The following is a 23639-nucleotide window of genomic DNA, read 5'->3' on the forward strand; positions in this document are numbered from 1 at the left end:
CACCAATGACCAGGAAAGGAAAGCATATTCCTGCTACTGATCAAGATACTGTCTCACCTTTATGTACCCCAAGGAAGACACAGAGTATGTATAGAAATGTGAAAGGCAATTGCCTCTACACAAAAGAGTCCCAGAATACCATGCAATTAAATATCTGGTGTTCTTTCTTAATCTTCAATCTTCAAAGTAATCTTGTTAGCACATTAAAATCACCCAAGTATTTCCCCAAACTTCTGATACTTGTGTCTCATCTCTGCAGATTGTGATTTAATCCATCTTGGCTGTGGCCTGGGTTTAGAAATTATTAAAAGGTACTCAAATGATGCTAATGTGTGTCAGACAAGTTTGAGAGCCACTGCTTTAATAACAGATGCTAGGAAATCACTTCTCCTTTTAGGTGATCTATAGCCATTGCCTGTGACAGCCCATCTCAACTCTAATCTGGCATGTTCTGAAAAGCTATCTAGAACATATCCAAAATACAGGGAAATAAATTTGGACCAATATAAGTGAAGTGCATGGTAGAATCATACTTTTTTTTCTTAATAGCTGGCTGAGAAAGTGGCCACCAGATAAGCAAAGATTTATGGCATCTCTATATGTGTGATGGATTATGTGTTCTATATGCCTATGCTCATAGTTATTTAGTCAAAAGTGATGAATTCAATATAATGTCTTCCCCAAGAACTTAAGCAACTTATAAGCAACTATCATATCTTCAATGTGTCACTGTGTGACATTTCAAAGAGAAATTTTACACTGAGAATTCCAGTAAATGTTCAGAGTGGTCTGCAACACCCTGTTGCTGCTGCTTCTCCCGGAGCTGACTAATGGACCAAGGAACAGCTCTGACTCCTCTATGACAGGGCACTCCTTATCAAAGTGGTGTCTGGGGTCCTTCTCAGGATATCAGGTAGATTTCCTCCCAATTAAAATATTATAGATGAGGACTCTTACTTATTCCCCAGAGAGGACACTGACTATTAGAGAGCTAAAAGCCATGAGTTCACCTCACAGCTTCCCACTTAACTGCCCTTTAAATGTGAAAACAATTATTTTAATCATTCTCAGCAGGAAGCTGCCCAGAGCTAGAACAGGTCTCAGAGCATCCTTGAGAGACAGGGACCAAGGAGAGAGCTACTTACTCCTCAGAGCTCCTGGGTGATGCAATCTGAGGACATTCCCCAGAAGACATACTCCTCACTTCTTAGTTTAAGAAAATAAATTAAAAGTTTAAGAAAACAACCCTAAATATCCACACTAATTGACTTGTGAGACAAAATACAGATCTAGCTCATAATAGCTCAGCTCAGCATCCAACAGAAGACAGAGACCATGAGAGCCTGGATCCCACCAGTGGACAGTAAGTATTCTGTTGGTGTCACTGCCATAGCACACAGGCAAACCAAAGCATTCCAGTCCTCTGCCTTGTTTTCCTTTATTACTTCTTTAAAAACCACTTTTCCTCTTATAGCCGAGCCCTTCATAGAGACTCTTTAATGTGCTTAATTAACAGAGTACAGAATCCAATCTTAGTTGTTGCACCTCCATGTGCTACAGGGGATCCCCAAAATTCTTTATAACGAAATAACTTCAAATGAATATTTAATAAGTTGGGGTCACTTTGATCTTAAAATATATTGTGTGACACATTTGGGGAGATTGATCAACTGGTGGAGGAGGGAATGGTTTCCTAAAATAATGAAATGAATCATAGAGTATTGCAAGACTCCAAAGAAATCACAGGTACAGTGGTATCAGGACACAAATTGTACCTGTATCCACCTTTTATGGGAAGATTATTCTGAGAATAGTCTTTTTGTAGAAGGAAGTAATCCTCTGACCTTTAGTCTTCTGAATCTTCTATTCTTTTTTTTAAGGACTTTCTCTCTGGGCATTAGGAACCACTCTATCCTCTGAATGTTCTTGATTTTCATAATATCACTCTCTCCTACTCTTCTTCCTAACTTTCTAGTTACTCTTTCTGCTGAGCACATCAATCTCATGGGTCAGGCTCTTGGGATTCCGTCCTTGATCCTTTCTTCTTATGCTCTCCCTGAGTAACCAAAAACACTCCATGACTTCAACTGCTTCTTGACAGGTGATGACTTCCATATGTATATCTCTATCCATATCCCATTAATTCCTGATTGTTGAGATTCCTCAAACTCAATATGCACAAAATGATTGCACACTGGTACCTAAATGCCCCTTCCATTCTTTGCCTTTGCAATATAGCCCATTATATCTCCCATCAGTCAAGCAATAAATCAAAGCCCTTCCTCAAATCCTTCGGTTCATCCCCTGTACCCAGTTGGTCAACATTAGTCTCAGTTAGGAGTTGTTTTGGGCTGCTGGATGGAAATGGGTGAAAATCACAGTGGCTAAAACAAGGAAAGATTTTTTCCCCCCCCCTCATATAGCAAGAGGTTCAGAGATAGACCATCTAAGGCTGGTACTTTGGGTCCACCATGTCATCTAGACTCCTGTCCTTCTGCTCACACTTTTCACAAGGCTCACATGCTTAAGAACACATCATGGATACAAGATGGCTGTCTCCAAGTGAAGATCTAAAATAAGAAAAAGAGGGAAGTGACAATTATTTGGCTTAAATCTCATTAGTCATAAAGTGAAAGGGTAGAATGGCTATTATAAAGGCAAGGTAGAAATCAGTGCCACCCCATTCTATATACTAGTATACTCGACTACATATTTCATTCAGAACTTCACCATTCTTCCTGTGGATGACTTCAACAGCCTCCTAATTAGACTCCTTGCCTACCACCTGTGCCCCCCGCAGCCATTCTTCAGACTGCTGCCATAATTATCTTTCTTTTTTTAATTTATTTTTATTGCTGAAAGTTCTACAGATGTCTCCTTTTCCCCATTGACCCCCTCCACCAAACACTCCCCCCAAGGCCTTCACCACATTATTATTTGTATCCATGGGGTAACTATCTTTCTTAAATGTAAATCTGGTCCCTGCTTAAAATCTTTCAGGAGTCCCCCTTTAGCCTTCAAGAAAAGGCCCAAACTGCTTTGCATGGCTTTAAGTTCTACTCATCAAAACTATTTGTGAGCCTTCTCACTCTTTCCTCTCCTCCCCCAGGCTCCAGGCACAACAACTACTTTCATCCCAGAACATCTCAGTTATCTCATGCCATCCTATCTTTATGAGTGCTGTCATTCTGTTTACAATAAAGACATTTTCATGAGTAATCAACATTTAAAGATTTGAGGAAATGCTCACACAGCAAGACCACCTGTTCATAGAGTGAAAAAATAGTCAGCAAAATATGTTCTCTGTTATATGTGTGTAAATATCACTATTTAAAGCACAACAAACCTGCCTCCTCTGTCCCCAGAAATAATCTAAAGACCTCTCCAGAAAGAATGATTGCACACTGGTACCTAAATGCCCCTCTCACACTCTCAATAATAACTAGTCCACACTTTCACAAGTCTGAGAAGAGAAGGGCAAGAGATTAACCAAAGAATTTATATGCATACTAGAGGCCCAATGCATGGATTCATGCACAGGTGGGGTCTCTTGACCTGGACTCTGGGGATTGGGCCAAAACTAGCTCTCCTACATCCCCTGAGGAGTCTTGGGTTATGAGAGGGTGCAAGCCAGGCCAAGGGACCGCACCGGGGCACAATCAGGGCTGGGGAGGAACGGCCGGAGGGCTCCAGGGCATGTCCAGCTCATCTTACCCAGTCCCTATAGGCCAGACCCCAGCAGCAAACTAACCTACCAGTCAGAACATCTGCCCCCTGGTACTCAGTGCACATCATAGCAACTGGTCCAACAGTTGAACAAATGGTCGGACACTTAGCATATTAGGCTATTATTATATAGGATATGCATAACTCTTGGACACAGGTAATAGGGTGATGAAGGCCTAAGGCAAGAACAGGCTAGAAGGTGTCAATAGGGGAAAAGGTGGGACATATATAATACTTTCAATAGTAAAGATTGGGGTGAGGGGGCAGAAAATTCAACTTTGTACTTGAATCCACCTTGTTATCTACACTCTTATGTAGACAAAAGCAGATGAAAGAAAAAGTGAATTAGAGTGGGGAGAAAAAGGTGAACAATGATGAAAGAAGAGCTGTACCCCAAATATATATAAACCCCTGCAAAATACATTCACCAGCCTGAATTCAGACCTGAGCTGTGTGGCAAGAACAGAGAAACTAAAGAAAAAGCAAGAGGCTAATTGAAGCCCAATGTAATGGTGCTTTTCCTGGTTTTCTCAAAACTAAGCTTCTTCCTACAAATATGGAGGGGAGGGAGTTCATTGCCAAACGTTACCACTGGGTAGGCAAGGGCAAAGGTGAAACAAGGTGACATGTGTGCACAAGTGTGTGATGCCTTGGACACAGCTCCTCTGGCTAGTTGGAGGCCCCTGTGGAAAATGGGACCCTGAGACCGTTTTGCCATCTGTTGACTGGCTCCTTCCTGGGAGCCTCTCTTGGGCCTTGTTCATGTTAGTTCAATGTTGTCTCTTTTGCTGTAAATAAGTGCTGCCAACCAAGAGCTGGCCTATCACCCACACTGCTACTAACAGGTGGCTGGTTTTTTCTAATACACAGAACACAGGAATGAAATTGTTAAATGAGTCAAGTGTTCTACAGAAAGAAACAAAATGATCACCAAGACTATCTAATAACAGAAACTGCTGAGGACACTTGTATACTTATTGATGTATGTACTGTAACTCTGTGAGGAAATTCTTCTTAGAGATGTTATTAAGAAGAAGAAAAAAAAAACTATTGGGGATTTTAGTGTTTCAGTGACATTTCCTCTTGATCAGATACTGCTTTTTCACTTTGTACTCTTAAAAGAAAAAAACATATTTTGGGCACAAATGGTTAGAAAAATATAAGATCTGACAGGAAAATTCCAAAATACTACTCTATTTCAATACAAGGCAATTTTTGTGAGAGGAATTGGATAAATTATGAAGGAAAGTGAAATAAGTATTTGGATAAAGAACAGTTGAGACACAATATAGGAGGAAAAAAAGTATATTAAGCCTTAAACTTTCCTGATATTCACATAGCCTTTGCAGTAATGTTTTGCAGCCACCTTTTTGGAGAGCTAGAAAACCAGACATCAAGACTAAAATACCTTTGTTTGATTTGGGATTATCAAACCAAGGTATTTGGGGTCATCCTCAAAGCACCACCCAGCAGAGCCCTTGATGAGTGGATGCAGCCCTGGAATTGCCCATTCCTTTATACCATTACCAAGGCCCAGTAATAACTTGGGGTTTGGCCAGATTCAATTGGCTTCCGACCCTTCCTTTCTTCTTGTCACCTCTGGCTCCCCAAGGTTCATGCATAAACAATATGCCAAGGAAGTCCAACGCCCTTGGAGAGCGCTAGTGGCCTACTGTATCTGGTACTCAATTGACTCATTTGACATCTCTTATTTGAAAAGGACAGCCTATGCTATGTAGATAGCTTTTCAGTCCACTATCCTTTACTTGGAGGCTCTTTGCTGAGTAGTAAAGACATGGATCCATCTTCATTAATCTTTGGCTGTGCCAAGGTCATCAATGAAACTGCAATAAGGACTTGGAGTAAGTAACACAGCACTCAGTGGCATAGTTAATCAGGCATGCATCTAACAACAATTTTGGAACAAGACCAGGTACAAATCAATAAAATACAACAAATCTTGGATTTTTTTTTCTTCCTGTTCTGCAAGCTATGTATAGAGGAAATTTTCTTTAAGCAAAATTTTGTAAGGATTGTATGTGTTTGTGAGAAAAATGCAAAGGCAAAGAGAAAATTTGTTGCAGTTAGATGTTCCTTAACTTTCAAGTTTAACTTTTGTCTCTCCCACACATTTAATCAAGTAAAAATAAACTAGATAAAGGCTACTATCCCTAAGTAGACTAGGCCCGTGGTCGGCAAACCAGCTCACAAGCCACATGCGGCTCTTTGGCCCTTTGACTGTGGCTCTTCCACAAAATACCATGGCCTGGGGGAGACTATTTTGAAGAAGAGGTGTTAGAAGAAGTGTAAGTTTAAAAAATGTTGGCTCTCAAAAGAAATTTCAATTGTTGATATTTGGCCCTGTTGACTAATGAGTTTGCCGACCACTGGACTAGACCAATATTCCTGCTGTTGCAGAATAGAGGTGCCCATGAAAGGCCAGCAGCTCCTGAGTCCCAGCTCACTGGTGATGGGGCAGTGGTGGGTGAGAGACAGCTGATTGGAAGCAGAGGAAGTGGCCAGAATAAGAATTTTCCCTACTCAGTGGCAAACAACTGACTATCATCTTAATTTCTTTGTGTTTTCACTAAAGTATCTACCTATGGTTTTATCTACTGTTTTAAAGCAAAGAGTTCATGGGTGAAAGAAAATGGAAAATTATGTCAGCAACAGTTTTCTTGATTTTCTTCTGAAATTGTGGAAAGAAGAGTAGATATTTACCATTAAACATAGTATCACATCTACACCATCCCCATAATTATGCATTTCAATTTGTTTTCTAGTATGGGTTGCACAAACTTCCTTGGGGAGCCATTTATTAATACTTCATTCACCAGAGAGAATACAGACAAAGCAGGCAAAAGTTGCCGTGCCTGATGCAACTTCTTTTAGGACTGAACCAAGGGCTGATGTAAAACTCTGGGGACTCTCCCAGTTAAAGCCACCTAGGAAACCAAATGAAGGGAGAAGCTCTTCCTTTTCACCACCAGCCTTCTACCGTCACTTTGAAATCCCTAGGTCTTTCTTTCTCTTGGCTGCCAGCTGCTTACCACACTTAAGTTAGAAAACCAAAGGAAAAGAGAGGGTGTTGGACTTCTGTGCAGCAAGCAAGGCCTAGCTCACTTGGGGACGGGTGGATGTTTAAAGGAAGTAGTCCCAGGCCCACCTTCTGAGCCTTCATCTCGGAGGCTTGCAGTGGCCCTGCTGCATCTGTCCAGCTGTCTGAGAGTGCTAAGGCGCTTTCTTTGAGTCTGTGTGCAAAAGGATGGGGACAGTATATGCAGGGGCCATACTCCGGGAGAGAAATTCAAACTCTTTGGAAATTGCTACAGATGATTTGTTTCCTTGCACAATCCACAGAGAAAAGCTAGGTGGACGTACATTCCCATGCCCTCTGACATGACTGTGGGAAATTACGTAAAGACTCCTGAGATGACTGGCCGTCAGTTATGACGCTGCCAATGTTTTCTACACTTTTTTCCTCCCCCTCCTTTGGCCACAATCATTCTGATGAAAAGGCTGATAAATGAAGAAACGTCACCACTACATAAAAAAGGTCATTTTATCCTTGCCGTACTCGGTCTTCCCAGTGAGAAAAACAGCAGTAACCATACATTCTCAGTATTGCTTTTACTCAGCTACATCTTCTAGGCTTTCTTGAAACTGTTGCGGAGTCTTACCATGGAAAGTTCCAGACTTCGGGTTTGTTTTCAAAAGAAACCAAATCTATAGGCTAAGTAGTTAAGGGTTGGCTCACAAAATATATTTCCCAGGAAAACCCCTTAACCTTAAGCAAAAGTCTTTATTCACCTGTGGTATTTCACCAGAACTTATAATCGTTGAAAGTTTCTAACCAATAGACAAATGTCAGCGTGGACAGAAATTAAAAACTGCATAAACCTATGTGGCAGGCCAGGAGAAAAATGGGGGTTTTTGTGATTGTTTCATAAATTTAGGCAATAGGTTATACTTTCCTTTTCTCTTCCTTTTAAAAGCCAATTCCGAGTTTAATCTCTATAGCATCCTGTCACCCAACGAGTGATAAAGATTTAAGGAGGAAAGCCACTTCACATTGATTTTTTTTAAAATTGGTTTTCTAAATGCAAGTGATAATGACCAAAGACTTAAATAAATAAATAAAAATTTTAAAAAAAAGTCATTTCTAAATGATCTTGTCTTCCTACCTTGAACACATACCGCTTAATTCAATACTCTCAAACGGGACCACACATTTGTACACATTCACACATTTCCTCTATTGATCACCAGAGGCCATCCTATTAAAAGGAAATGGATGAGCCAGGATATCTCACTTTAAGTTTTAAATCATAATAGTTTTTGGTTAGAGTGAAGTGGAGGCATATCTAAGAAAGAAATAATCCTAGTAAGTAGCAATTAAGAGAAAGAATTTAAAAAAAAAACAAAAAGAATTTCTCTTGCTGATCTTATCCATCTTATGTTGAGAAGATCTCTCTCTCTCTCTATCTCTCTTTCTCTCTCTCTCTCTTTCTCTGTCTCTCTCCCCCTGTGGATTCAAGACCTAACAAGACTGATAGGTAGAAAAGCCAAACAAAGTTACAACTCTTGAATATTTAGCTGAGGATAGTTCTGTTCAATAACATGCATGGCAAGGGATGGAGGCCAAGGTCCCCTTCTCCGTTCAGGTCTCCCCAGGGAGACATAAGGAGGCCCCTGAACTCTCCCCAGTGCCCTCCCACCTCATGGTACCACCTTCCAGGCAGAAGCCATTCTGGGGAGACAGCCAGCCATTTTGTGCTTTTTAAAAATACGGATATGAAAAACAGAACACAGCATTCTTTGACAAGTTGTGTAACTTTTCTACAAAAATCAGGACTTGAAAACCTTTGGAAGGGCTACATGAGAGCATGGGGCAAGGGTGACAGGACGCAGTGAGTCATCTTAACTTCCTGCTAATCACAGGAACCCTACAAAAGCTCAGTGTGTCTCAGATTTTTCTGGAGGGGGCGGGAGGGAATGCGTGTTTCCCTTTCAATTCAGCTTCAGATTTCTATGGCTTGCCCCTTCCTTCTTTTTATTTCTCCCTATGCATCACATTTGTCCGGAACCTTTGTTGGTCTATAAATAATGTCACTGTGTTATGCTGGACATTGGGTTTTTAAATGTCAGCACCCTGTGCACAGCCTTTCATGGCAAGATAACACTGTTGTTGTTTGTTTGTTTGTTTGTTTGTTTGTTTGTTTGTTTGTTTTTTAACTGCATTCCTATGACACTGAACTGACTGAGGTGTTCAACTGCTAATAAAAATTTTTAAATGGTGACATTTTTCATAACCTGGGGCTGTGGTGGGAAAGAACTGGATTAAGTTAATGGATAGAATTTTCTCAACTTTAGGTTTTTCTCCAGATTTTTCCTTAAACTTCTAGTTCTTTGTGAGTTCTTTGACTAAAAAAAAAACAAAAAAAAAAACAAACAAACAAACAAAAACTGTGAAGAAATGTTAATCTGCAATACTAAAAAGTAGGAATAACACAAATTTTTTAAAATTTTTCTGAATCAAACTTACTCTATTCCCAATTCCCAGCTGCCTGGCTGATGGAAAATGCAGTCTCCATCACTCTTGGGTCTTCTTTCCCACCCGTGTGGCAACATGAGTGCTGCATGGTCCCAGGACATGGAGGAAGGAGAAGGGGAAAGGAAGGTGCCAGGAGGCTGAACTACAGAGGCCGCCATCATGGCCAACAATCCTTCCTTCCCCACTGCTGCTGGGTACTGGTGTTAAAAAAAAAATTATTCTGACATTTGTTAGAGATGACAAGGAAGACTTGATTCAAGAGATTTCTGCAGTGGAACTTTGCAGTAAGAGAGAGAGAGATTGAGCTCAGTTCTGAATATAGGTTTAATAACCAAGTTGCAGGAGCAGGGGTCAGTGGAAAATTCCTCAGAGGAGGCAGGATTCTGGCTAAACCAACTTGACAGGATTCTTGCTGAAGACAGGCCAGGATGATCAGATACCAAGGGTAGGAATGAGTAATTTGATCAGATATCAAGAATGACTAGATATTGATGGCGGCAATCTCTCTAAACTGACTTAACAGGATTCTTGTCAAAACTGGCCCATGCAGGCCCAATAAGGACAGAAACTGAAGCCCAAGATCAAAGTCTAGTTGGCTTAGAGGAACCTGACTAATGTTTAGTCAAGAAAAGAGTTTTTGTCACTGGTTACCTAGCAAAGTCTAGCTAAACATTCTACCCTAAAAGAATTCAGATATGCCCCCTATAGTCACTGTGTCCACAGACCTACCCATCAAACTCTCAATGCTGCTCCACAGGCAGTCGGCCACAGTCCTTAGGAGGCGCTTGGCACAAGAGGTGCCTGGAGCCTTTCGTGTTTGGGAACCCCAAAACCAGCCCCTTCTCTTAGTTTTATGGAATCTTCCACTCCCACCCACAAAGCCAATTCAGCTTCTCCATTGCATACATTTTCTTAATCCCCTTCCTCCTCCTCTTCTGAGCACCCAGTTTAATCCTACTCAAAGGGTCTTTAAAATAAGGTACTGGATAGGACTATCTCTTGGATAATCACAAATAGTGCTTTGGGCTCATTTCACAGAAGTTTGGTTTTTCAGGATAGAGAAAGTGAAAATACAACAGGGAGGAAAAATAAATATCTCAATAAACTGTCCCTCACAATTGCCAGTGGGAAAGCTTAAACACATAATGGTTTTACTTTGTACTTTTGTGTGTATTTCTCTATGACAATGTTTTGTTGCACACCTTGCAAATACCACTGTATTGTCTAGGTGGCTGGTGAAATTATTTTAAGGTAAGGATATTCTGCGAAAACCACATAATTTTCAAGTGCTTTGTACCCTGAACAAGTTGCAAACCACTGAAATTGTATGTGTAAAATGCCTTGTATCCTCTCAGGAACAGGGTAGGAATGCAACAATTGTTTGTTGATTCTGAATTCCATTGGGAGGGAAGAAAAAAATAGAATAAGTTGCATCTTGGAAAAGGGGCTTCTCAGCTAAGATAGGGAATGATCATGGCCCCCATAGTGATGAAGACAGAAGATTCATTAAAGAGTAGGAAAACTGCCAGATAAAATACAGGATATCTTATTACATTTGAATTTAAAATAAAAAATAACAATTTTCATCTAAGTACCGTATATACCATATAGTATCTGAGATATATTATACTAATTTTTTTTCATCTTTTTATCTGAAATTCAAATTTAACTGGGTATCCTATATTTTTATTTTCTAAATCTGGCAATCCTAATTTTTAAGCCTCAGCTTAAATAATTGATAATATGGACATTAATCTTATCAGGGGGCATCCACTGTCAAGATTAAAACTGAAAGGCCCGGGAATGTACCTCAGTGGCAGGCTCCTCCCCAACCCAGGCCTTGGTCACGGTGCATGCAGGAGTAAATACCAAAGTAGGTAGGTCAAATAATGTAGCAAGGCATCCTATAGGATGAATGAGTCATTGGCTGGAAACATTTTATTTCCTTCATAGCTTCCTCTTCAACATCTAGTTCCTGGCCCCATCTCAGACTTCTGCTCTTTTTTCTTTAAGAGAAGGTTTTCCCTGATCACAGATTCCATCATCACCTCTGAGCAGATCTCTGCCTCTGAGGTTTGGCAGCAGCCCATGTTGAGTGCCATTTGGATTTCTCATTGTTTTCCTAAATAACCAAAAGCAAACTTGTGAGCCTACCTCCAGACCACCTCTTCATCCTAGCTTTGGCACACTGCTCTCCATTGGCCCAAATCCTGATGGTATTCTCTCTATGACTTTCTTTCCCTGCCCTCATCAATTCTCCAAGTCTCTGCACTTTTTCTCGCTAAGTTATCCTTTGCACAGAGTCCTTCCCAGTGGGACCACATTCACTTAAGCCAGTGGTCAGCAAACTCATTAGTCAACAGAGACAAATATCAACAGTACAATGATTGAAATTTCTTTTAAGAGTCAAATTTTTTAAACTTAAACTTCTTCTAACCCCACTTCTTCAAAATAGACTTGCCCAGGCTGCGGTATTTTGTGGAAGAGCCACACTCAAGAGGCCAAAAAGCCGCATGTGGCTTGCGAGCCGCAGTTTGCCAACCACGGACCTATGCATATCCCTCATGTCTCAAATTATAACATTCCCCAAATCAGACTTTTCCTCCCCAAGTCTGTTTCATTATGGTTCCCATGGCTTCCAGCTTTCTGTAGGATTAATCTAAGCTGCTTTTCCTGGCTCTCCTGGCCTTCTGTAACAAAGCCATACCCTATCTAGGCTCCTGTTCCCAACACATCCAACATATACCTTCTTCAGTAGCAAGGCCCTGACCTCGCTGTCTCAACAACCTATCATTCTCATTTCCACCCCCACCTCACTTGTTTCCACTGGGAATGTGCTTGCCCTGGCTGTCTAAATTCTGACCATCCTTCAGACATAAGGGCAATTTCCTTTTCCCTTGTAGAGATTTCCTTGTCTAATCCAGCCTGCTTTGATCTCTATCTACAATCAAACTTTACCTTCCACTAAGTACAGTAAAATCAAATGAGCCCTAGACAGTTTGGCTCAGTGGATAGAGCATCAGCCTGCGGACTGAAAGGCCCCGGGAATGTACCTCTGTTTCAGGCTCCTCCCCAGCCTGGGCCTTGGCTGGGGTGCATACAGGAGACAACCAATCAGTGTTTCTTTTACATTGATATTTCTTTCTGTCTTTCTTCTCTCTTCCACTTTCTCTAAAAATCAATGGAGCCGAGACCGGTTTGGCTCAATGGATAGAGCGTCGGCTTGGGGACTGAAGGGTCCCGGGTTCGATTCCGGTCAAGGGCATGTATTATACCTTGGTTGCGGGCATATCCCCAGTAGGGGGTGTGCAAGAGGCAGCTGATCGATGACTCTTTCTCATCGATGTTTCTAACTCTCTATCTCTCTCTCTTCCTCTCTGTACAAAATCAATAAAATATATATTTTAAAAAAATAAAATAAAATAAAATAAAAATCAATGGAAAAATATCCTTGGGTGAGGATTAAAAAAAAAAGAATCAAATGATGACATGTATTTGTTTGATAGAGGAGATGGAGGTGGTCACCTCTTTTTCCCAGATTCTGGCTTCTCTTTCTTTGAACAATATACTCAGTGATGCCATTCAGTACATACCACCCCGAAATATGGCACCTTGGCATATTGAATATTTGAAGAAAAAAAATTACAGAAGCAAGAAGGTCTCTGTGACCTTCCCACAGCCCTTCTTCCCTGAAACAGGTCATTAGACCCTCATGTGAGAGGTACTCTCCCCAAGACATGGAGGAATGGAGCATCCTTACCCCCAAGACAGAGGGACTCTAAGAATCCAAGCACACAGGCCTTGTTAAGTCTCCCCCAGTTTTCTACACTCACCTAATACCCCTTCACCTGTCAAACCCTCCATTCCTGTGCACTCTCCATCCAACTTGCCATAACAATGCACATATCTAACTGTTTCTTCAGATCTTCATTTCCTTACAAAGGCTCTGTATCACATAAAACTTAAATAAATATGTAAGCTTTTTTCTTTTTAATTTATCTTCATCAGTTAATTTTTAGATCCAGCCAAGGACCCTAACAGGGTCCAGAGCAACTTTTTCCTCCTCCACGTCACTGTCCTCCTGGTTTGGGGGTGACTGGCTCAGGACAAATACTTTCCAGTACTTCAGGCAAAGTTCCCTCTAGACCTAGGCTTCCAGTATCTTCCACCTGGGTCCCCATATCTGAGTCCCCATATTTGGTGGCATATATACTTAGAGTTTCAAGAAGTTGATTCTTCCCTTCAAAATGAAAACAATCAGGGGGAAAAAAAAAAAAAAAAAAAAAAAAAAAAAAAAAAAGCTGCATTGGGATAAAATTTTCCTAAATGTTAATTTAGCACCTAAGAAGTGCTTATGTTCTTATTGTCATAGTTTTTTGTAGTGTTTAATGCTAAAAGCCAACTCTTCAAGAAGTCTCAGTTTCTTGATTTCTTGTATCGCAGTTCATTCAATGCTGTCTAATGAATACCCTGCCTTCTTGCACCTCACGATTCTTTTTATCCAGCGGTTCCCATCAGTGCATAAACATGATACACCGGGATGTGTTCTAATCCTTTCAAATGTCCTAGATATCCAGGTGAAACAAAGATGTTGATTCTAAATGGTCATTTTCCCCTTGATACAAATGTGTTGGGAATAACTCAGTTTCCATAATTAATGGAAACTATTTCAAATTTTGTTTGAAAATGGGTAAAGTAAAAATATATGTAAAAATATTTAATAGTCCAAGAAGTAGCAATGTAATTTTAATGATGTCCTGAGACCTTGCTGTAACTAAAAAGAGGAATTCTGCAGAAGGCAGATTCCAACAGGACCCCATCCAAGGATGGCCATTTACTGAAGCAACTCTGGGTACAGGATGGAGGGGAGCAGAGAGAAGAGGCAGTGACCCCAATTAAGAAATTATGACAACTGCCTAGGGGAGTTAATGAGGCCCCAAAATGAAATGGTGACAGCAGGAAGAAGGGACATACTTAAGAGGAATTCCGCCTGGGCATGTCTGAGTGCTGACCACCATCTATTTAAGGAGGTGTTAGACACATGGAAGGATGAGACTTGTGCAGTTGATACAATGGGACAATGTCGGGAGGGAGGTGAGGATTGTGTTTGATGTAGATTTTGGTCCTTGGAGCTGGCCCTTGGATTTAGACCCAAGTTCTGTGAAAGGAGATGCCGCAAGCAGAAGCCAAACCAGTTGTTATCTCAAAAGATGGTGTGAGGCACAAAAACAAGCCATGCTGCTTTGTTCCCAGGTGACAAAATGTGACCCAAAATAGACAGCAGTGCTCTCTCTTCTGGAACCTAGAACACAGGGTGGCATGGCTCAGGAAAGTCTGGGAGAGATGTGGCACCAGTTAGCTGGGGAGCATCCACAGGCAGAACATGGACAATAGAAAGGCAAGATCCAAAAGCAGGTCTGAGGGCAAGTAAGGGACATCACATGGGCCCAGGCCAAAGGAAATGAGAGATTCCTCAAGGACTCACAGAACTGCTGGGGCTCTGCATTCTTGGGGAGGGGCACAGAACAGTGAAATTTAGTTCTGTTGGTGAATTTGAACTCATCTGTACCCACGGGTTGGTGGGATCTGAAACATTCATGTTATACATAGACACACCTCTGCACTTATCTCATTATAGGCAATCCATAGTTTACAGCTTTCTCCCTTGCCACTCTGGAGCATCTCAGGCATAAAGGAGCATGTCATTCATCAGTACAAAGCATGTATGCATAGTAAGTGCTTAGTCTGTATTGGCCTATAAATGGTTGATACGCCAAGAGGGATCTCATTGTAATATGACCCGGAAACTTAGTCTCTCCCCCAACTCTAAAACAACATTATGGAAAAACTCCAGCATAGGAAATAAAAACCAATGTGCCTCCAGTGGGAACCACAACTGCCCAGACAACACTAGAGCCCAGAAAGTGTCTGGTCTCTTCTGCTACTACCAGCAAATTGCCTCTATTCCTCCATTCCTTACAAGACAGAGATGCATTTAAACTTAATTAAATGGGCTGCTTGGCCAGGTATAGCTAGCAAATTCAGAAAAAGAAAAAAAAATCCTTTTTGTGTTTAGGAGACATACTATTTTAGAGACCAGAAATTTAAATGACAAGGCAGGCTAGTACGTGCGTCCACCCTGGCTTCAATGCTATGATCTGAAAGGTGGCTCTCTCCAGGGTCACTTGGGGCAGGAAGACATGACTAGAGATTTGTTTAAAATGAGGGTCTAGATGCACTGAGGGAAGAGCTTGAAAGGAAGCCCTGCAACAGAAAGGTCATGTATAAGCAAATAGAGCCACCAACTGAATCTGCTGCCCAACTCCTCTCAGGAAGCTAAGGCTGACAGGAGGGGGAGGGGCAGACAGCCTTGGAGATTCTGCTCTCCCCTCCAGAAAACCGGCCAAGCGCCCTGAACTAGGAACTCCGGGAGTCACTAAGACAACACAAAAGCCATGTGATGTGAAACCTTTGCAGCTGACAAGAGAGCAGGACAAGTTCAGTGTCCCCGGCAGTGGATCCAGACACGGTCCTCAGTCAGTCTGCTCAGCAGGGTCACAACACAGGGTAATCCCATTAAGTCCCAGCTGCTGCACCCCGGCCCCCATGATTTACAGGCAAGGCAAATCTAAACCGGCTCTTGGTGACAATCCTGTGTGGGAGCCCTGGGCGGGGAGGGAGTGAAAGGCCATGAACGAAATAGATGCTTGTATTTATAATCCATATTATCCTTCCTCCCTACCCTTTTCTTTCCTGCCAAAGTCATTGATTGTTTTAACTGCTCTAAACTCTATATTTCCATCCCCCTCAGCTTCTCCCGCTATTGATCATCAGAAGCAGAACAACTCCCAGACTCTGGCAGGACAGCTCTTTAACACCGGCCATGGCCACGATGGCCCGAGTCAGGATCAGAAGGAGCTCTTCTCAGGCTCTGCTGAGGATTGTTTCCAAAACAGGAAAAATAAGATATATCAACTATAATGTTTAAGGAATGTTAAAACATGTGCTAGGCATTCCAGCTTGCTTTTCTAGTCTTAGTGTTAGAGAAAACCAACAAACACACACACCCATCCTCATTGGGTTCTGCAGTTTTCCATACTTTATATCAACTCAAGGACAGAGCCTTGACCTCCCTCCAAATTTTTCCACATCCCAGCTCTCTAAGATTCATTCATCATAAATGTCAATATACCCTAAATAGATGTAACAGCACTCACACATCTGTTCCTGCTGAATACCTGTGACTACACATGTCCTGTTTATTGTTCTCATTTTAAATTCATTACCACAAATAGCCATGCTTCCTTTCTTCCTCTGTGAAGATAAGAGCTCTTCCCTGTGTTAGTCCCCTGGGTTATGAAAGTCAGGGACACATCTCTAGCAGGCTGGACACAAGAGCAGGAATGGGCAGACCAGGAGTCTCCAGCCTCCAGCCTAGACAAGGCAGGAGTAGGAAACTGCAAGTGTTTAGAATGGAGTCAGTATCAATATCTGGCTAGTCAACATGTGGTCTGGGGCCCAGCAGCATCAGCATCATCTGGGACTTTGTTAAACAGGCAGAATCTCAGACCTAGTCCCAAGTTTCTGACTCAGAATCTGCATTCAAACAATATTTGAGTGAATGGGTCTGAGAGAACAATAGTAAATAATAGTCCCTCTACCTATGTTCTCTCTTTCAATTCTCAGAACAACCCCATCCCTTGTCTCCTTTTCCCAGGTAAAGAAACTGTAGTTTAGAGAGCTTAAATAATTTGCCCAATGCCACACAGCTACCTGTGATAAATCATATATTTGAGTTTCAATCTGATAGATTTCAAAGTTATTGTCTTTTCTACTGCATACATAAAGTCCAATAAAGAGGAGGAAAAGGAAAATCTAACAACACTGGGAGATTTGGGAAGGCCAGCAGTAGGCTGTTATCTAGATCTCTGTCAGCCAGTAACCAAGTCCAGTGGGCTCAGAACTAGGGACAGGAATCCATTTTTGAAAGCTACAGGGAGATTGGCATGAACAAGCCCGCACCCAGTTCTCCAGGGCCCGTAGTGCTGAGCAGCTCTCCCAGGGACAGGCCTGTCCCACCCTGCATGGGGAGAAAGACACAAGCTCAGTAACCAGTCCTGGACTCTAGTCAGCAGGCAGACAGCACAATGAAGTCTGGGGGCTGCATGCCAGAGCATCAAACTAGCATGCCTAAATCCTTTCTGCCTAAAATCAAAGCCAGGCCCAGAAGGAAGAGGCAAGGGATAGCAACCTGGGGGGAGGGGGTGGTCTGAGAAGATGCTGGCAGGAGTCACTGGCAGCTCTAGGGCTTTTGCTCCTCTGGGAGGAATGGCTGCCCTTGGCCAGGAAAGGCTGAAAGGGGATGAACTCAAGGTGCTATACGGGCCTCCCCCTTTCCACACCCCCACCCATCCACAACCCCTGCCATGTAGTTTCCATGAAGCTCAAAGCCTTCCCTGCTTAGTGCAAATACATAGTCTCAGTTTTAAAGCAAGCCCTCCATGCTTATCTGCTTGTTGTTGAGAAAACGTTACTGAAAAACTATTTCTTCATTCTACTAGACACCCAGAAAGCAATAGAGGGATGGTAGGAAGCCACATGACAGCCATTTGGCCAAACTTCTCAGAAGTGCTGTCCTATTTTTTTCTTTTGAGGCTCTAGAGGTCCATTAAGAACAACAAATAAAATAAAATAAAATAGAAAGACCTTCATGATCAAGCAAGGATCCTATTTCTTAACATTTTGCAAGTTTTTTCCTTACAAACACCAGAACATATGTCTTGGACAGAGCCATCTCTATCCTTTTCTAAAGCATGAATTGCGACAGCCCAACCTGGTCTTAATGCCCTGTATGTTCTTCCTGTTGTTATCAAACCCATCTTCTAAAACCAGCGCTTCCGCCCTGCCACTCCTTTGCTAGGGATTCCTGCTGCTCATGGAAGCAAGCCCGAACTTGGATGGTGAGCCTCTATCAATAGGCCCACTTCACCTATAAATGCTTGTTCCCTCACCCAGAACAGAATTCAGCCAGGCCAGGTTCCTTAGTGCCACGAGCTTTTCTACTTACTGTGCATGCTCCCATCAAAGGTCCTCTCTTAGCCAAGCCAAATCTCACTGTGAAACTGAGCCAAGGCCAAAGTCATATTGCAGCAGACCTATGAACTGGCTGGCATCTGCTCAGCTGTGGGTGTTGTATGGGGAGGTTGGGAGAAGTGGTGTGCTGGGACATGTTCAACAACTGGCTCTCTGTGGGAGAAAATGTGTGCATACGTATGCATACATAACCTTATCATAAACTTCACCTATATTTAACATATACAAATAAATTCCACATCGCCTATTGATTCTCCTAGATGCTTCCATTGATTTTTGACAAATTCTCATATCTGTAGACAATCTATGGTTCTAATTAATGTACTAGTTCTGACCTGGATATTGGCTATTTTTATTTACATAAACAAATAAGAGAAAAGCAAACCAAAAATATCTGTGTCAGAACTTCACTCATTTGCTCATGATAAGAGTGACATCTTTATAGAATCAGATAAGATACTAGAATATTTTCTCAATTTTTGGTGTTTTCACAATGTAATGGACACAAATGTTTTATCTGTATTTTTAACATTGTCTCCATCACTTTCTTAAGTCTAAGCCAAGGGTCAGCAAACTTTCACTCTAAAGGGCCAGATAATAAATATTGTCAACTGTGTGAGCCATACAGTCTCTGCCATTATAGTGTGAAAGCAGCCATGGACAATCCATTAACAAATGAGCACAGCTGTGCTCCAATAAAACTTTTACAAAAACAGGCAGGGCCCAGACTTGGTCCACAGGCTGTAGTTTGCCAACCCCTTGTCTAGACAATCACCTCAACAGTGAATCAAGCCCTGATTTGTGGCATTCGTTTACAAATCAGCCCCCTGTGGCTGATTTCAAGCTTTCAACAGGAGGTCAAAGTATGAGGAGTGGGAAAGGGGGTGTGAGAAGCACATCATTGCTCAACATAGTGTTTCCACCTGCTTTCCTTTTGCGGGGCTGCCATCAAGAAATACCACAAAAGGGGAGGGAGGGAGTGATTAAACAATGGAAACTCATTCTCTCACAGTTCTGGAGGCTGGAAGTCGGTGAGGTCGGTGTCCGTCGGTCGGTGAGGTGTCGGTGAGGTCAGTTCCTTCTGATGCTGTGAGGGAGACTTTGTCTGGATGCTCCTTGACTAAGACAGCATTGCCATGATCTGTGTTCCTCTTCAGACATGTTTATGTCCAAAGTTCTACCTCTTTATGAAGACTCCAGGCATATTGGACCCCCTTAATGGCTTCATCCTAACTAACTGTCTTTGAAATAACCCTATTTTCATATAAAGTCACATTCTGAGTCTAGGGATTAGATCTTCAACATATGAATGGGGAGGGGACACCATTCACCCCATAAGACCATGCATCTACAATATTTGTAAGTAAATTCTAAAAGTATAGATAATAGAAAAATGTAGCAAATACCAGGAAAGTGATAAGTTTTGAGGATTGATTATCTTTGTTTTAATTAACTTAATTTGCTTAATTTTAAGTTCATATGAGACATATACAGTTTAATTTCTAATAATAGAAGATGTGCTTAACAAATGGCTCATAAGTCTCCTGAAAATTAGTCAATCAACCCTCTCAAACCAATACAAGCCAACTTTAGTACAACACCAGTTGAATGGGGTGCATGCAAGGGACAAGGGCCCACAAGAAAAGTTATGTTTCTCCCAAGGCCTAGAACAAAATAAACCAGCCCACAAGCTATTTCCTTTCTATCCTGTATCCCTCTCCCAGGAGCCCTGTGATACAGTGTCAATATCAGTCATTTTCTTTACCCCATTAGCCTCTCCAGTCACCTTAAATCTTCAGCTTTACTTTGCCAAACCTGATTCCCCTACTTGGAGAAAAGATGGGTTCTTCTGCTTTAAGCAGGGCATATGAGACTTTGCATTAGCACCCATTCTTACTTGTCACACTTGGTCCAGATCTCTCAAGGCCATGTAGAATTCTTCTATCTACTGGTAGCTTCTCCGACCAAGCCCAGTCCACGTGCAGCTTTCCCTTTGCTGAATTCCTATAGAATATGTTTACATATGGCATCACGTTATCTTCTCATTGATTCCCTTATGGATCTCTTGCTTCTCTATTTAGTTTATAAAATCCTTGGGAAGAGAAACTGCATTCTTTACTATTTCTCTCAGTCCCAGTTCAGAGCTAGACAGATAATAAGGCTTGTCACTTACATAGAGAATAGCAAATAGTCCTCAAAAAGCAGATTCAAAAGAACCAGGCCTTTGTTCAGAAAAAGGCAGAAAAGAAACTCTAGGTATCAATCATTTCTACTCACAAGTTTTAGCATGTTTGAAAAGGAAATATCAGCTTAGACCAAGGAGGGACCTCAGTGAGTGTGCCTTCTCAGTGTCCTAACTTTTCCTCATGGGGGTGTGTCCAAGTAGAGTAAATGACCAGCAACATATGAAGCATAAGAAATCCCTTAATTCTGCTGAGACCGGTTTGGCTCAATGGATAGAGTGTCGGCTTGGGGACTGAAGGGTCCCGGATTCAATTCCGGTCAAGGGCATGTACCTTGGTTGTGGGCATATCCCCAGTAGGGGGTGTGCAAGAGGCAGCTTATCGATGACTCTCTCTCATCGATGTTTCTAACTATATCTCTCCTTTCCTCTCTGTACAAAATCAATAAAATATATTTTTAAAATAAATAAATAAATAAATAAATAAATAAATAAACCCCTTAATTCTGTCATAACTAGTATACTACAAATTCTCAACCTGAACAAAATATAAAGTTATTTAATTTTTCTCACATATAACCCAGTGCGGGGCACAGGGATGTGGTGGAGGACAAGGGAGTCAGAGCTCAGGTCACACAGCCACTGTGGACCCAGTTGACAGAGACTCTGCTAAATTCCACATGGTACCTATGCCCTGGATCTGGGGGGTGACATTGACTGGCATCAATGGGGAGAGAATACACATACAGGATCACTCAAGAGAGTTTGGGGGTCAGATATGAAATTGTTTTCATCACTGCTGCCCACATGCTATTGGCCAATATTCAGTTAATCTGATGGCCCCACCTACCAGTTAATCTATATGGAAAGGGAAAAGAACAAGTTGACACTGTAGGATGGAAACACAAAAATGTGCCTGGCCAGGGCCTCCCACTGTCCCTAATCAGGATAGACCAAAATGGAGTCTTGATTACCTCTGATGTATAAGGTTTGCCTTAAATATCCAAAAGGTAATGTTAAACCCTACAAAAGTTGGAAATCATTCATGGAAACTGCTCTACTCCAGAAAAAGTCTCACTAGGTAGAAAGCATCATTTAATAAATAGGAATACACTTGATATCTCAAATTGCTTTCTGCCCCAGGAGAGTCCATATCTTACTTCCATGAGGCTGAAACACCATTCCATTGCTTTGTTCAAATAAGGCAAAGACCCTAAGTAATCTCACATCATCATGAGATCTTCTACCCTTTCAGTGGTTCTCAATTGCACTGAGTCAGAAACCAATAACCTCACCAAGTTTGGTAGCAGTATAGAGGTTGTTGTAGGCTTTGTCCTTAATGAACAATCAGGAAACACATTCTGTAAACCAAGAGGTGCCAAAAGCTATAGATATTTTGATGTAATTCTCCATGCTTCACTATCTCAAAAGGGGAACTTGATACCCAATTTTCATTTTATAGAATAAGATGGAAATTTAACTCACCACTTGAAAATTGGTCTGAGCATCTAGTGAAAGGAGCTACATTTGATTTCAAAACATTTGTCACTGAGAGTCACCAGAAATGTCATGCTCTCAAATTGTTTCTTCTTTATAAGCCATGAAACAACAGAAAAACCAGCTAAAGTAAGGTAGACAGATCAATAGAATTAGTTCTCCAAAAAATGTCAAGCTAGAAGATAAAAGAGCAACACTCAGATATTTGAAATAAGAGGAGATAATAAAATACTAAGCTTTAAACATCATCCACATGTGGAAAGATGTGGAATTGAATTAAGAAAACTGTTGTGCCATGTCCCATGAAAGGAGACAGAAAATAAAAATGCATATTCTGACACACACACCAAAAAGCATATGAAGTTAAGAATATTGGACTTAAAAAATCTAACCCTGCAGTTTGGAAACTTAAATACATCCAAGTTGATTTTATAATAGAAGGGGAGAAGGAAAGAAATAGATGGAGATAGCTTTATAGGAAAAAAGATACCAATGTTAAAGTTGCTAAGTTTACCAGAGAAAAAGTACAATATTCACAATGGGTCCAAAGCAGACATATTCTCCAGGTCCTTAGGAAAGCAGAGGTTTGACATTCATTAGTTGAACAGCACATGGCAGCCTTTTAGGGGACCACTGGGTGGGTGACAAATGCCTCCTCTCTGGAATACTTTTCTCTTTTTTCCCCAGCAGAATGCCTGAAGTAAAACATATGTTTTTGGTGTCTAAAAGGATAACAAAATGTATAGCATCCTACCATGGTTTTAAACATATGAAGCTTTCAAAATAAAACCTAAGGGGGGAAAAAAAAAACTTTAAAGGTCAAACAACTTTAAAGTTCAGGTTATATTTAAAAAATAAAACCAAATAAAAATAAAACATCATACTCCAAACTGCACATCTGGGACAATTTATATTGTGAAAGTTAGGATGTAAGGGAAACTACAAAGGCCATTCGCTGCAGAGCTGCCAGCAGCCGCTGCTATAAGAGAGCCGCGCAGCCAATGGTCCTCTGACGGTCAATTGATGGGACCTCCAATGGAACATTGCATCCTTGATTTGACTAACTAGAAATAGTAATTTTATTCAAGGAATAACAAAGTTAGAAACAAGGTGTCTGCTCTTTGCCTTATGACAGAATAGTTTCTACCTTGGTGGAAGGAGACAAAAGTATGCCACAGTGTCCTTACATTGGGTATCCTCCAATATCCCAAGGCCTCTGATAATTGCAATCTTGTGTATATTCCACTCACATTGACTGTGTTTTGCCAGGTGACTTGCCTTGACCAGTGAAAACTGACAAAGATGAGATAAGTAGACACTTATCCTTTAGGAAGGAATACTTGTTCTTGGAGGCTTGGACAACCATGTGTAGAAACCCATATATCCTACTGGTGAGCCCAGGTGGAGAGATAAGTGTCTAACAATACCTAGTTTTCCCAGCCATCCCAGAGGATGTACCAGACATATAAGTGAAAAAGCCATTTTGGATGTTCCAGCCCCAGAAGACACCTCGTAGAACAGAACAGCTGAGCAGAGGAGCTCAGCTCAGACTGCTGAGTAATAATTTGTTATTGCTTTAAGCTACAA

This window comes from Pipistrellus hanaki, assembly GCF_964339955.1.
Source record: "Pipistrellus hanaki genome assembly, chromosome: 2".
Classification (NCBI taxonomy): Eukaryota; Metazoa; Chordata; class Mammalia; order Chiroptera; family Vespertilionidae; genus Pipistrellus; species Pipistrellus hanaki.